This window comes from Actinia tenebrosa, unplaced genomic scaffold (assembly GCF_029948245.1).
Source record: "Actinia tenebrosa isolate PJP-AT-01 unplaced genomic scaffold, QUT_ActTen_1.0 PGA_scaffold0__85_contigs__length_37466705, whole genome shotgun sequence".
NCBI classification, from domain to species: domain Eukaryota; kingdom Metazoa; phylum Cnidaria; class Anthozoa; order Actiniaria; family Actiniidae; genus Actinia; species Actinia tenebrosa.
The window spans coordinates 31,214,191-31,229,024 of record NW_028292569.1 but is presented as its reverse complement, the minus strand read 5'-3'; the positions used below and the strand labels follow the sequence as shown (position 1 = coordinate 31,229,024).

The 14,834-nt window shown below is 37.6% G+C and overlaps 3 pseudogenes across 1 annotated transcript; all 3 read left to right on the top strand.

Annotated features, from left to right (window-relative positions):
* The first annotated feature begins 401 nt into the window (after positions 1–401).
* LOC116289015 (uncharacterized) lies at positions 402–3,083 on the top strand (annotated as a pseudogene). The gene is made up of 4 exons (XR_016119088.1): positions 402–778; positions 1,488–2,195; positions 2,417–2,558; positions 2,750–3,083. The product of XR_016119088.1 is annotated as an uncharacterized LOC116289015 (transcript).
* A 1,253-nt stretch (positions 3,084–4,336) lies between these two features.
* Positions 4,337–8,983, top strand: LOC148914073 (uncharacterized; annotated as a pseudogene).
* A 4,187-nt stretch (positions 8,984–13,170) lies between these two features.
* LOC148914072 (uncharacterized) lies at positions 13,171–14,422 on the top strand (annotated as a pseudogene).
* The last annotated feature ends 412 nt before the right edge of the window (positions 14,423–14,834 follow it).

The window sequence follows — 14,834 nt, the reverse complement described above, 5'->3', positions numbered from 1 at the left end:
ATGGTTCGGGGAAAAAATGTACATACAATACTTACAATAAATTTCTAGCAACAAAAAAAACCCCTCTACATTCTATAATTCTGTAACGGTATCCTAAGATTGTATTAAAAATGTCCAAACTTATATAACAGTTCCTTTAAATGTTCGTACTATATGGAGCGACAAAGAGATGGTGGCTTTCTACATTTTCTCAAAAACACACTTTGATCGGGTACCAACAAGTCTTATTATTATTATTATCATTATTATTAGTAGTAGTAGTATTATTATTATATATAATAGTATTTGAAAGCAAGTGGAAAATATCTCTAATTGAATGTATTGAAAATAATTGTTGTAAATTTCAAAGGTGATAGGAATGTCTAATAATCTGTTGTTTATCTTTATTATATCTTAAGTTGTGATACAGTACCCGTCAGGAAACAAAGAGAAACAAATTCAAGAATCTTTGGTCGCTGTTGTCATAAAATACCTAGCTCTTGGTCTGACTAAGATTGCTGTCCGATCATTGATAAAGATTCCAGATGTCTTGGAGACTGTAAAGACAGAAGTGTTAGGAATAATGAACAAGGAGGTATAGAATTTGGTGTCGTCGGGTAGCAATAGTGTCTTAAGGAAGACCAGTCCAAAGGATTTGATATCGTTCAAGCTGGAAGCTTTAACGGACGAACTGTTAGAGAAAACTCCAGCAACATTCCAAATGTTAAAGCTGCTATGTCCAATTAAACCTCCAACCGGGTCGAAAAGCCAAGAAGAATTGAGTAATCATGAAAAGAAGGTATTAAATTATACCACATTATACCACAACTATTGCGGGTATGATTCTCCACTCGAGAAATGCGAAAATGAGTGCACTAGCCTATCGTTAGGCCTAATTATTCGTCATTATAGGGCTGGAAGATTGGTAAAAAACTGCTAAAGTTAAGAGTTTTCCCCTTGTATCTTTGAGGCTTTCATGCTTGGACAAAGGGGCGGATCCAGGGGAGAGGTGCAGCATGAAGGGCACCCCCCCCCCCCCCTTACCCTCCCCCTAAGTGACTTTGTGACCCTAGTTTGTCCTAGTGCCCTTTCTTTTGGACTGTGCATCTTTCTTTCTTTCCTATTTGTTTGTTGTTGTTTTTTTCTGGTTCATCGATTTCCTGTGTAGGTGCCCCTAAATCTCAGTACCCCTCCCTGAAGAAAATCCTGGATCTGCCCTTGGGGCATGATATTAATTGCTGCTAGCAGACTCTTATTTCTTTCCCTTCTATTTCCGTTCACTTGCCGTATTTCACTATCATGTCACAGTATGTTTAGTGCTAAAAGAAAAGAAAAGATTTTTTTCATACGTATATTATAATGAAGTGCTAGGTAAATTAATACCAAAGGAAAATAAACTCTGCTCTAGTAAAAATTACCTTTAGAACTAAAGAATATTTTAGATTGCTATATTTAAGTTTTGTATTCTAGCAGAGTGATTAAAAATCTATTTCTTACTATATACTTAGGGTCTAGAGTTGATGTCAAGACATGGAATTACAGTCCCTCCAGATTCTGTGGTCATTAAGTCAAAATAAATGGGAAAAGATCATGATGAACAAGTACATAAGTGGAAGGATAATATTATCAGATTTCAAGAGATTCAATATTGCTTGGAAGAAATAAACACTCAATTGCTGAAGCTACAATATCTTCCTGGTCTCCCATCTCATCAACACTTATCAAATTTTCTGCAATCATCTTTGTCACACCGTAATGGGGAAAAAGATGGAAATTTAACAACTACAGATGTGTCAAGTTTGAATTTGTTTAGCCACCACAGTCCTGAAACTATAATAGAGAATCTTGTTGAAAGATTGAAAAGCCATGAAACAAAAGAGGATATCATTAAGGAGGCATTTTCTTATGTCGCAGTCTATGGAAGAGAACTTGAAAATGATGAACAGGAGAAAGACAATATTGACATTTTTCAGGTTATTGGAAATGCAAAAACCTCTGTCATTAACAATTCTCCATTAGGATATCAAATCATTGGGGATAATTTGGACTTACATCTAAATGTTAGACACATGACCAAATCTAACAAAAACAAGTCGCTCCATACATTTAACATGGTGGCTATCAAGGACAAGGCATCAGGGAAACACCTTCAGGATGTACATGAACGACCACTTTCTGATGTTGTAATAACCGAGTTTCTACCTTCTGTTAATGAGGTTTTTGGACATTGATTAACTAAATGCAGTCATATTATGTAACATATAGTTGCAGTTCATCAAATATTGTCAGAGCAAATGAAAAAAAATTAAAACAAACCTCTAGCAACTTTACTATATTGTACTTGACATTTGGACAGCCTGTATGAAATAATTAACAATACTATATTACCTGAATAAATATATCATTGACATTATTGTAATATCATTCTCATTATTAGGTTGCTCAACTGAAAAAAGACTTCATCGTGTTGTGGTCTAGAGTTCTGTTGAAATATGTAAAAGCATTCTCCATCTTCAAGTCTGCAGTCATACATCACATTCCCCCAGCGTGGGGAGCCATGTTAAATCCAGGTTGCATTTGTAGGCCAGTTTGTCTGGTTTGGCAACATGGTAGAAGCTGGGATTTAGTCTTAGTAGACTGATAGTCATTATGAAATGTACGTATGAACTGAGAATTACCCTTGCATCCAACATCATAAAATGCATTTGCAGTAGAAGTCTATTTTCAAATCTGATATATTATGATGCAAACCATTTTGAATTTCCTTTAGGTTGCATAGCAAAAAATGAAAGCTTAAATGAAGACATGACTGATATTCTGATAGTTATCCATGATAACTATATTCTAGTGGTAAATAAGGCTGGAGTGAAAACTCCAGCTGACTTTATATTTTTTTGAAGAGATCAACTAACAGAGGAAAAGGCACGGAACATCCAGAAAGCAAGGGCTGATGGTGACAATATGGATGATCGCTTGGATGGAGTCTGGAGCAAGAATTAAGAGCGACTGTCTGTAAAAATCAAACAAAATCAGAAATATGCGGAAAGGCTCAAATTTTCGAATTCGCTCTACTTTTGGATTTTAGTAGTGTATGATGAAGTACGAAACGCTGTATGGTTAGTTTCGAAAAATACTCTTTTGTTTTCGAGAAAAAGGGAAAAATCGTTTTGGAGCTCCACGGACGATTTTCGCTGCCAAAAGATGGCTGAAAATTGCTTACTTTCGCTTGGTCCGTGTATCAAAACTGTTGATCCAAATAGCCTTCTAATACATTCTGCCAAAAGTACAACTCTTATTTGCTCATTAAGAGTAGATTTATAAAAATCGAACAACTCTGGAATATTTAACACGATGAAATGCAAAGGGCACCGAGTTACAATGTTCGTTAGTGCATCTCGAAAACTGCGAGTTTCCCCATGTGCCATCCTTCCAAATCTTATGAGATTACAGTCAACAGCTATTAGGAAACTGCTCTTTTGAAATATGTATATTTTATTTTGGGGAAATAATTGTGCGCTTTTTGCGAGAGCTTTTATTTTAACTCATTAAATATGCAGAAATAATTGTTTGGCGATTGCGTGACTAAAGACTTCTCGAAATATATTCCCTTGAAACATCAATACTTTTCAAATCTAGGCTATACAAATAAAATAAAACATTAATATACTAACCTTCAAAACGAAAAGGTTTTTTCCGTTGCTCCATTCATTTGAGTTATCAAGAAATTAGAATTGGCAACCATTGGCTTGTTTACAACCGATTTCCGAAAATACCATCTATCAGCATTAAGTCGACTGTTCGTGTTTCTTTACAAATAACTATTCAGATTTCAATAAGAAATATACGGAACAGTATACTAAATTCGATTCCTACAGATTCCAGTAGAATATTCTAACTTCACTTTCAAGTTGTTTATTGTCTCTAATTTGCATATTGTCGGAAAAGTCACAGTTGGCGCGAGAAAAGAGCGTGTATTATTATGTATTATCCTTGGCAAGAGAAGGTCGAGATATATATTATTATTCCATTTTAACATGCAGAAAAGCCTTTTGTGAGCAATTTTAAAAACGGTTCTCTCAATAGATTATGGTGGAGGGGCTTCTGTGGAAACTTCCATGCCATACCCTAGCTGCTCCGTTTTGATATTATTCATTAAAAAATTTCGTTTCCCGTGAATAGTTTCTGCACTAGATTTTTGTTTAAGGAGCCAGCTTGTTGAAAGACAAATTTCTCCTTCATTTTATAATAAAAAATAATGGTGGTCGGTGCACTATGGTGCCACGACATAATCTGCACGCTGGAATGCTGTTACAGACCAATTTATCAAAGCGCTACTGACTAGTAGTTGTTGGAAGAAATGGCGTTACAACCTTGCTCTTTTCTTTCACTTGTGGGTACTGATTGTTCATTTGACCGCAGATATAGAAACAAATCTTTTACCATAATTCCTTTAGCTGCATGTAAGAAAGAAATAACTAATCATAAGTTCACTTGGGCTTTCTCTGGCATCGAAAGCGAAGAGGAATTAATTCTTGCTCGAGCCGGTATCTTTTACGCGCAGCAACAAGATAAAAGTGCTCTAAACATTTGCCCATATCACCGTTCAGAACTTGGTGTTGGATGGCGCAGGGGGAAGAACATTTGCAGAGTACCAGAAGAACTGGCGAAGCATAAGACCACCAGCAAAGGAGAAAGAGGAATAGGAAAAGAAGTGTCCAAGATTTTTTTTTTTTTTTTCAAAAAACAGGTGTACTCGTTCCTGTTGGCTCAGGTAACTGCTTTTGCTGAAATTAATATTCAAGTTTACATTTGTAAGGAATGATCACAGTAGGCACGAACTGAAACTGTCTACAAGCCAAGACACATAGCCTGGATGTCTGGGGCCGGAAGGGGGGGGGGGGGGGATATAACAAAGTGACATTTTGTAATTTTGTGACTGATTAGTTTGACACTCCGCTTTTTTATCATTTTTTATATGACTCTAGGTATTTGCAGAGACTGTAGATCGATTTTTGATTCGCAAGATGTTACTGCCTTGTCGCACGACATGGAACATATTACTTTGGTGAGTAACTGAAATGACGTGTATATACTGCAGTTAATGCTATAACACTAAGCTGAAATTCAGTACTTGTGATACATAAACAAGTGAGATCCTTCTCTTGCAGATTTATATAAAAAAAGTTACAAGAAGGGCCCTAACTATAAGAGGGGTGCTCTGGCTAGGGAACCCAACAGGGACGTAGCCAGGATTTTTCCAAAGGAGGGCCCAATTGATCAAAAATCCACGATTTTGTTTGGGCCCTCCAAGCGCCGAACCAAAACCAACAACAAAATAAAGGAAGAAAGAAAGAAAGAGGTCCTAAATGAACATAAATATGTAAGATAAATATAACTTAACATATAAATACATAAATACACTTATTTCAATAAAGTTAGTCACCAAAAACCTAGAAAGCTGAGATCACGGAGCATCATGGGAAACTTTTCATATCAAAAAAAACATATATATACAAAGCTTTTTTAATGCAAACTGCAGCTCGATGATGCTCAGAAGAGGTGAGACTGTAACCTGTAAAAGATTCGCAAGTCCATGAACAGTTATCAAGCGGTTGAACGTGTAAAATGAATCTACCCATAATCCTTGTCGGCCTCAGCTTTATAGCTTTTCAGGTGACTAACTTTATTGAAATAAGTGTATACATTTGCTGATTCAGTCCAGTCATATAGCGGAAAAAAGAGACTTGAAAAAGTGTCAATGGTAGTACTGCCCAAGCGTAGTCATTTCTCAGCTTTGCGCAAACATGAAATTGACGCAATTATTAGTTGGGTATAATAGAATGGATAAAAGGTATTTTGCAACGTATGTTTTCTTTTCTTAATATCTGACGGATTCAATGTACTTGGATTTGTAGGACGACGACAATGACGATCTTAATGTCGCTCATATGCATACTCCAAAACCAAGAATATCGTGCGTAGCAGAAACACCAGGAAGCATTTACCAACCAATAGATAGCTCTGACGAAAGTGATGAATTACAGGAACCTTCAAGGAGGCAAAAGCTGAACTCTTTTCTTGAAAGCAAGGATGTCAGTCCTGTCCGCTATCAGTTGAAAACTGCTTGGGGTGTTGTTGGAGACAGAACAAAGCGATACTACACCAGAAAAGCAAGGGAAGTTGTTTCTGCAGCCCTTGACGAAATTGCGCCTAATGATGCTGGAAAACTCTGGAGTGCCATTGCAATCTCCGCATCTCTAAAGCCAGACTCTTCATCTGAGAATGAGGAGAATCTTGATATCACACTAATTGAATCTCTAACCGAATGTTATAACAATGCGAACCATTGGAGTAAGAGAAGACAACTACTCTCTATTATGGCTGACAAAGTTAGTTTCAAAATGTTACAAAGGTGGATCCCTGGACTTACAAGATATAGATTTAATATTGCTCGCCACCATCAACTTCTGCATGGTAGGGGTTCACCTGTCTCAACCCCCTGTTACCGAAGAATGCATGTTTCTACCAAGCAATTGGACCATTTCTTGGATTTCATCACCAGTGCCCATATCATACAAGATTTGCCATTTGGTAGAAGAACTTTAAAGTTATCGAATAAAGAAGAAATAACTGTGCCGAATGTGGTGAGAAATGTCATACCAGAACGAATTATCCAGCAATATGAAGAGTTTTGCAAGGAAACAGGCTTTTCACCTATGGGAAGAAGTACCCTTCTCCGAATATTGAATACATGCTCTGCATCTGTTAGAAAATCCCTACAAGGATTGGATTATTTTAGTGCTGATGGAGCAAAGTCTTTTGACGACTTGGAGGAGGTCGTTCAGAAAATCGGAGATAGCGGCGGTGTAGGACTGTCATGGGCCAAGGAAAAGAAAGAGAAGCTGAAATTAGCGAAGCGGTATCTAAAGGGTGACTACAAGGTAACTTTTCACACCAACTGATATGGATATACAGTATAAAGTCGATAAAACTTTAAAAAGTACCACTACATTTGATGAATCGTCTACGTTATACTTTTCTGCTAAGTTAATGACATAATTTTGTTAATTTAATAGGTTCATGTGTCAAATAATTCCACTGTAGCAGACCACTATAGATTCTACGCACTCAGCCGTCCAGACGACAAAGATTACCTCACTGCCTGTGATCATGACCATGATGACCTCTGTGATCGCTGTCAGGGACTTTCGTCCGTCATTAGCGAAATTGAAGAGGGCTTAGAACAAGCAGCTTGCTCTAAAGATACAAAAGAGGAATTAAATTTTGTTATCACACATGCTAAACATAACATCAATACATGGAAAGCCCATCTGATGCGTTCAGTGAATCAGGATGAATGCCGACTGGAAATCTTAAAGGCACTTGATACAACATCAGTATTACTCGTATTGGACTGGGCAATGAAATATCTGCCAAGAAAGTTTAGAGAGAGCCAAAGCGACTCGTTTGGGAAGCGGGGAATCCCATGGCATATCACAGTTGCGTTTAGAAGGTCAGATAATGGTGACATGGAAATGCTGACGTTTGTTCACCTTTTTGAGGCTAGTAACCAGGATAACTGTGCTGTCCTTGCCATACTGAACGACGTGTTTTGTCAACTGAAGTTTGTTATTCCAGAGTTACAAACGATTCATCTTAGACAAGACAACGCAAGTTGCTGTCACTGCGCACTTACGATACTAGCAGCTTATCAGGCAGCAAAGATGAATAATCTTATTCTTAAGAGTATGGATTTTCCGGACCCGCAAGGGGGAAAGGGCTCTTGCGATCGGAAGGCTGCTACAATCAAATCCCATATGGCAGCTCATCTAAATTCTGGTAATAACATCGAAACTGCAGCACAAATGAAAGAAGCCATTGATTCATTTGGAGGAGTTTCTGGAGTCCAATTGAGGCTCTGCGGTCCTACAGACTCTAAGAGGATAAATAAAGTCAAATGGCCAGGAATTAGTCTCATTAATAATATCCAGTTTAGCGAAGAAGGTTTAAAAGTTTGGAGAGCATACAATATTGGCCCTGGTAAATCCATACCTTGGGAAAATCTTGATGCTCCTGGTCAAGAAGAGGTCCCAGAAATCGTGTTAAAGGAAAGTAAAACCGCAGAATCAAAATCAAGTTTTGTCTTAGTTAAGCCAAGAAAATCAGCCAAACCACCGCCTCTCTCTCAACAAGAAGACCATCCAGCGAATACTGATCGTGAAACCCAGGTAAAAGAACGTCCTCTTGATCAGCACCTGTTTGCTTGTCCAGAGGAGGGATGCATCAAGTCTTATCAGAGGCATTCCTCCCTCGAAAGGCATTTAGACTGTGGCAAACATAAACGCACTCTTGAGAACGAGACCCTTTTTGACCGGGCAATTTTGGGATATGCATCAAGACTTGAACGTGGTGATACAGCTGTACCCAAAATTTTGCACACTGAATTTTGTCACTCATCAGATGGTCCATGTCTACCAATGGGATGGGCTCTGAAGTCTTCCAGTGAAAGTAAACGATTTTCAGCTAAACAAAAAGATTACTTGAAGGCCATATTTGAAATAGGGCGGCAATCTGGCCAAAAGGCTAAAGACAGCTAAAGACACTAATGGAGAACGCCTTTTTGCTAGTGATGAGTTTCTCACTACGAAACAGATAGCTTTTTTTCACGAATGGCAGCTAAGCGCAACTTGACAATGACGAAGAGCCGATGAGTGATGACGAAGAACTAGATGAAATGCAATGCCAGTCCGACCTTCAAGAACTGAAGAACGAAATTTTATCCGAATTGTCGATACAGCATGCGCATCCTATTGTGTATGATGCACACAATTTATGTGATCTGGTCCAAAAATCGAAGCTCTCATCCTTTAACATTGCAATGCTGCAAAACATTTGTCTGGCTTTTGGACTTGATACCTCCAGCGTAAGAGTTAGGCGAAAGAAGCCATACGTGGAAATGTTGACAAATCTTGTTATGAGCTGTGAATGTCAGAACAAAACGTAGGAGCATAAAAGAAATGAAGTCTACCTTCGAGCTCTGCTAATGAAGGACTTAACTAACATTTTAAGAAAAAAACTTGTTATAATATCGCTAAACAACGCCGGAACTACACACAACATAACGACACCCACATAATGGTGGGGTTTGTGTAAAAAATAATCTTTAAACTGAAGCTTTTTGATGACTACATTGCTACCCAAAATGAAATATTATTTTACAACAATTCACTTCAAAATAGCAAAAAATACATCATTATTTAGCGCTCGCCTCTCACTAATGCGACCCAGGCTCGATCCCTCGACTCGGAGCGGGGGCATAGTTATAGGGGGGGGGGGGGGGGCAAGTGGGCCAGTCCCTGGAAACAAAATAACGACTTTTTAGACTGCGTTTTTAAACGTAATAACGTCTTTATAATTTTTTTTTATTTATTTATTTATTTATTTATTTTTTTGTGCTCCCTCTATTATTTGGGTCCCCCTTTGAAAAAAATCCTCTTATAGTTAGGGCCCTTCTTGTAACTTTTTTTTTCATAAATCTGCAAGAGAAGGATCTCACTTGTTTATGTATCACAAGTACTGAATTTCAGCTTAGTGTTATAGCATTAACTGCAGTATATACACGTCATTTCAGTTACTCACCAAAGTAATATGTTCCATGTCGTGCGACAAGGCAGTAACATCTTGCGAATCAAAAATCGATCTACAGTCTCTGCAAATACCTAGAGTCATATAAAAAATGATAGAAAAGCGGAGTGTCAAACTAATCAGTCACAAAATTGCAAAATGTCATTTTGTTATATCCCGCTCCCCCCCCCCCCCCCCCCCCCCCCCGCCCTCTTTCCGGCCCCAGACATCCAGGCTATGTGTCTTGGCATGTAGAAAGTTTCAGTTCGTGCCTACTGTGATCATTCCTTACAAATGTGAACTTGAATATTAATTTCAGCAAAAGCAGTTACCTGAGCCAACAGGAACGAGTACACCTGTTTTTTGAAAAATAAAAAAATCTTGGACACTTCTTTTCCTATTCCTCTTTCTCCTTTGCTGGTGGTCTTATGCTTCGCCAGTTCTTCTGGTACTCTGCAAATGTTCTTCCCCCTGCGCCATCCAACACCAAGTTCTGAACGGTGATATGGGCAAATGTTTAGAGCACTTTTATCTTGTTGCTGCGCGTAAAAGATATCGGCTCGATTTCTCTTCGTTATCAATACCAGAGAAAGTCTAGGTGAACTCGAACTTATGATTGGCTATTTCTTCCAAGAATTACTATTCAGTAGCGCTTTGATAAATTGGTCTGAAATATTTAACAGATCGGCAAGTGACTGTCATAGATATACCGAGAAAGGATTCCAGCGTGCAGATTGTGTCGTGGGACCATAGTGCACCACCCACCATTATTTTTTTATTATAAAAGGAAGGAGAAGTTTGTCTTTCATTAAGCTGGCTCCTTAGAAGTTAGAATATCCTGCTGGAATCTGTAGGAATCGAATTTAGCATACTGTTCCGTATATTTCCTATTGAAATCTGAATAGTTATTTGTAAAGAAACACGAACTGTCGACTGATACTGATAGATGGTATTTTCGGAAATCGGTTGTAAACAAGCCAATGGTTGCCAATTCTAATTTCTTGATAACTCAAATGAATGGAGCAACGGAAAAAACCTTTTCGTGTTGAAGGTTAGTATATTAATGTTTTATTTTATTTGTATAGCCTAGATTTGAAAAGTATTGATGTTTCAAGGGAATATATTTCGAGAAGTCTTTAGTCACGCAATCGCCAAACAATTATTTCTGCATATTTAATGAGTCAAAATAAAAGCTCTCGCAAAAAGCGCACAATTATTTCCCCAAAATAAAATATACATATTTCAAAAGAGCAGTTTCCTAATAGCTGTTGACTGTAATCTCATAAGATTTGGAAGGATGGCACATGGGGAAACTCGCAGTTTTCGAGATGCACTAACGAGCATTGTAAATCGGTGCCCTTTGCATTTCATCGTGTTAAATATTCCAAAGTTGTTCGATTTTTATAAATCTACTCTTAATGAGCAAATAAGAGTTGTACTTTTAGCAGAAAGTATTAGAAGGCTATTTGGATCAATAGTTTTGTTACACGGACCAAGCGAAAGTAAGCAATTTTCAGCCATCTTTTGGCAGCGAAAATCGTCCGTGGAGCTCCAAAACGATTTTTCCCTTTTTCTCGAAAACAAAAGAGTATTTTTCGAAACTAACCACACAGCGTTTCGTACTTCATCATACACTACTAAAATCCAAAAGTAGAGCGAATTCGAAAATTTGAGCCTTTCCGCCGTATGTTTGATTTTTACAGTCGCTCTTAAGACTGGCATGCTATACGCATTGCTTACAAGGTAAGAAAAAATATATGCTAGTTTTCAGTACAGGTTTTGCAATCAATAGTAAGTGGTTTGTCAAATAATACATAATTCACAGCCGATAGGAAAATCCAAAATGAAGTTATACCATCATTAGCATTTTATGATAAAAATACTGTTCACATGTGCTTAATAAAAAAGATTACGGTAAGTCTACCTGAAAGTATTATTATTTATAAAGTTGACCCAATAGTGATTTAAGATAACCTCATAAGAGTTAAAGTTTAACAAATGCTCATATACAAGAGAAAGTCTGGGCCCCGAATTAGATTTTTACGAATTTAGGTTTTTAAGGCAGTTCCCTTTTGATTTTTTTAGGAAGGACCCCCTGGAATCAATTACTAACAAGTTTTGACACGGGAAAACGTGTCAAATGTGCTGGGCACATTGGATACTTTGAATAGAGTAGAAGACTATTTGGGATTTAGTCATTGTAAGACAGAAGAAAGTCCGTGGATTCGGTTTGAATATTTTTTTACGGTCAAATTGAACCAGCATAAACGGGTCTTGGTCGCAAACCCAAAAGCAAGCCTCCGTCTCTCTGAGAACCAGTGTTATGGTGGCTCCATGGGCTCAAAAACACCACACAAAACATTATTGAACAGAAGATTCTCCATATACAGAAAAAGTTTGGTCTCGAAAATTTACTTCAGAATACCCTTCGAGCAGAGTCTCCTTTACCTTCCTCCGAGTGAGAGAAAGGAAAGAAGACTCTTTCCTTTCTCTCACTCAGGGGAAGGTAAAGGAGACTTTGCTCGCAGGATAACCTCAGAATGGAAATATTACGAAAAACGTATCTCTTTCCCTACGCTTCTTAGTAAATTAGCCCCCAAACAATATGGCGTCGGAAACCGTGAAAGGAACTATAAATAAACTAATATAAAACTCGTGTGAGTACTCTTTTATGTAAATTATGACGCAGTAAATTCCTCGTCCACCCACTCGTTGAAGGTTTCGGCATGAAAATCCTTTTTTCATAAAAATATTCGACTAGAAATAGATACGTTTAGCTAACCAAAACAAAAATCATTACTTTAGTTAATACAATAACATATAACTCGTGCAGGTACTGTTACTAAAACAAGGAACGGCCTGAAACCACCCTAAACCACCTAAAACCACCTGAAACGACCTGAAACCATCTTGAAACCACCTGAAACCAGCCAAAACATTGAATCTCCATCGAGTTTGTCGTCCAGTTTGTGTATTTAATTGACTTTTATCGATCGATCAAGTGTTTGTTTTCCTTGGAAGGGATGTACTTCATGGTATAATGCCATATAGTCGCTCATACGTACAGTCTCACATAGAAGTATTCCACACTTATACCTCACCTCTCCCTTGCTATGATTAACTTGTTCCTAGCTATGATCAACCGTCCCTACCTATGATCAACTGTTCCTAGCTATGATCAACTGTCACTAGCTATGATCGACTATCCTGTACCAATATATAGATTAACTTCCCCTTATATAGTTTAATGAGCTTAAAAACTTGCAGGCAACATGGCTGAATTACGTTAAGCAGGGGCTTATCCAGGATTTGTCATGGGGGGGGGGGGGGGGTGGGGTCACAACATACCAAATTGTCACTATGACATCATATCACATACTGCATCAATGGTCAGATGATTTATCTTTGGCTTTGAAAGTGGGGTCACAGGCACCCCTGAGCCCCCTAGATAGGCCTACGTTAAGTTTAACAAATTTACACGTTAAAGTATGTAAAAAAATGTTCAAATTGTAATCATAGAGGGAGTGGCTTCATGGGCACATAGATGATATGCTTGACAGTTTTGTAATGGATAGCATCTCAGACTTAAGTAACTTAAATGGAGAATTAATAGTTGCAAATCCTGTTACTGAGTTTCCATGCCGTAAAGAAGGTTGTATCAGAATTTTTAAATATGGAAAGTGTAGATTAAATCATGAACAGAAATTTACCACCGATGAGGGCATTGGTAATGAGGTGAAATAGATGTTAGGTAGCGGTATTTCATAAGTGCTATGCGGTCTACATATTCTCATCTTTGCATCATAATTACCGCTACCTAACATCTATTTCACCCCGGTCTGCTCTCAGTCTGACCTCTAGCTCAGCTGGTAGAGCATCGGTAGTACAATTCCGAAGGTCGTGGGTTCGATTCCCAGAGAGGTCGGAAATTAATTTTTCCGAATTTAATTCCAAGGGCCTTTCGCAAGCACTATAACTTATCTATATTTCAACTACCAGGAATGTGGGGATGAAAATGAAACTGATGAAGATGAAGAGGATAAGGATGAGGAAAATCAAGATGAACGGACAGAGAAGACAGACAAAGATCATGAAAAGGAAGATGAAGCAGAAGAAAATGAGAAATCAGAAGATAGGAAAAATGATGGAGTGTACAACTATGGCTGCCTTTATTTGAGCATCGGACTACTACTGCGAAATGCAGATGATGCTGTGAAAAGAAGGAGACAGTGAAAGGCTTCTGAGGATTTGGAAGTTTCTTACCTTTCTTTTCAGATATGGTGGGAGCAACAAATATGCATTAGCAGGCCTGCGACTTACAGCCTCAAGGCTGGCTTTGTTAACTCCAAGACAAAGTCATCGACTAATTTGGAATAGATTTGCTTCTACAAAACCAGCACCTGGGAAGTGCATTTCTAGGGATTTACGGTTGGAGCAGTTAAACAAAGTATCGAAAGAGGCAATTAGAGTCCTTGGATCTCCAAATATCAATTACAAGAGCATAAAAGAAGCTACTCAGTCAACTGATGCACTTGAACAAATTATTAAACAATCTAATGAAGATATTAACTTGGATAAGCGCAACACTCACCATAAAAACAAAAGTAAACAAGAAACATTTAATATCATCCTAAACCAAGTTCACTTACAAGCAAAGATGTTTAAATTTGAGCCTGGTAGAGTGTTGTCTGCCTTCCCAGGTATTTAAAAGAATATCTTTCAAGCAGCATGCATGGAAAGTGTCACCCTTGTAAGATGGATATAGAAGCACAGGGCAAGCTGGCATAGACAAAACAGAAATATTTACAAATTCAATTGATTGTATTCACAGGTGGAAAATTACAAGATTTAGACTTTCTGTAATTTTCAATATTAGAAAACAAACACTAAAAGCGTGCAATGCTTTGCACCATCTAGTACCAAATAGCACTAATTAAACAATAGAATTAGCATAACTTTGCACTATTTAGTACTGTTTCTGTTGTACACTTTTAGATTACAAGATTTGGCAATTTCTTATGTTCAAAGTAAAAAATGGATTGTCCATTTATTTCAAAGACCGAACAATAAATACAACTTACGTAACTCAGGCTGTAGATTTAAAGTGTGGATCGAATTGCTTTTTATGCAATTCTTAGCTAGATTTAAGATTGTTCAAATTTGGTTTGGATTATTGAATTTTTAGCTGATTATTATTATTATTATTTTAATGCATTTCTTATAATTATATT